Consider the following 1,712-nt stretch of genomic DNA (forward strand, 5'->3'; position numbering starts at 1 on the left):
AAAAACGCTGTATTGGCAAGAGGGAATATACAAGTAATAGAACACTGGCAGTATTCGGCAGCCTTCCCATTATAGTACACAGTTTGTGAGGGTGCTCCCTCTGTTTGAAAAGCCAGACCATCATTGTCATCTTGGATCTGGTTTCTTTCTCAAAGCTATTGCATCTCAGGCAGGATATCTGCAAGTCATGAAGTTGATACAGTAAACATTTCACCTTTTTGTACATCTCGGTCCAGCACCTCATCAAACAGTTTCTCCTGAACTGCTGGGGGCAAGTCCTCAATGTCTGACAAAAAAAGAAAGAAAAGAACAAAATGACAGAAGTCCAAAAAAGGCTGTTATTAGAGGTGCAGAGAAAGTTAAGAGTTAATAGATTATTCATATTTTTTTTGGATGAATGGAGTGAATGAGTGTTGGATCAATAACACTTACTGAAAATTTAATTACTGAAAAGGCCAACATAAAACCTTTTTCTGTAGTGGCTCATTTCAACTCAAGCCACTAAGTTTTGTTCTTTCCACAATGGCCACTGGCTTACACTGAATGCTCGGAGCTCTTGTCAACACAGTAGCTTATTCTTTAGCTAAAATAAATGAATGCAGTGACTTTGTGGAACTGAACAGAATGGCTTTCTATACTGGCCAGGATCCAATTTCTGCATTGCCTTGAACACTCTACACAACAAAAATCCTCAGCTTAACAGCAACAGACTGGAGCATAAATAGAATAAAATTGAACATAGAATGGAATGACATTTTTACAGCAATTGCACTGAATGCATGCAATATTACAGCCACTGCCAAGATTGCTAATTATAACTTTGATACAAACAAAAAACATGCATTGCTGGCCATATACTCAGTTTGCAGCAACAACAATGAATCAGTAAGCACGAGGTAGCCTCTGTCTTCTGCAGTTGGAAACAGACAACTGTAGAATTCTGTCCCCTCAAAATCCAAACAACAAGCAATTTCATAGGCCACCAGTAAACAAATCAAGCATTCTATCACACACATGGTCTATTATCTCTATCACACACAGAGGGGATGCTAGACTGGGCTTCTTCATCTACAGAGTTTGAAGCTAACCTTACTTTAAAGATTAATTCAAGTTTAAGTTATCCTTAAACAAAACACAGAAAGCACATTTGACAGCTTCTGGAATTCATGATATGACATGCATGCCTATTTTTTATAGACATTAGCATATTTTTTTGTGGTGCTGACCTGCAGGCAGGGTGAAGGTCACCAAGTCAGTGAGGAAATAGCAGGTGAAGTCTCCTTTGCGCTGGTGAAGAGAGGCCGCCACCTCACGACGGATCTGCTCCGTTAGCTCAGGACACACCATGGCTGGAATACACTTGGCTGCCTGTTGAGACACCTGAAGAGAGGAGAGGATAATGGTAAAGAAGGATAATATAAATTAATTATAAATTGCAAAAACAGCTTTCAACATAGTTAAGCTGCACGCTGTGACCAACTGTCTAACAAAGTGGTCTAAGATTTGTGACTTTACTAAGAAAGGCTACAGAGACAGAAATTAGAAGGGTAAGATGCAAAATGAAAACGATGGTAAGCTTGAGACAATCTCAGATGTCTCACAGTTTAAATATATTCCTAAAGTTGAGAAGACTTCTGAAAAGGCCATTAAATGAAGAATGGCTGCTTTCTGGGGGGAAGGTTGTGGTTGTTGGAATTACAGTATTTTGTTGA

The 1,712-nt window shown here is 39.2% G+C and overlaps 1 protein-coding gene across 1 annotated transcript in view; it reads left to right on the forward strand.

Moving 5' to 3' along the window:
* The window catches only part of LOC117960535 (ubiquitin thioesterase Zranb1-like), an 18,217-nt gene that overhangs the window by 8,539 nt on the left and 7,966 nt on the right, over nucleotides 1–1,712 (forward strand). The window lies entirely within an intron of this gene.

The sequence above is a fragment of the Etheostoma cragini genome, chromosome 17 (assembly GCF_013103735.1).
Source record: "Etheostoma cragini isolate CJK2018 chromosome 17, CSU_Ecrag_1.0, whole genome shotgun sequence".
NCBI lineage: Eukaryota > Metazoa > Chordata > Actinopteri > Perciformes > Percidae > Etheostoma > Etheostoma cragini.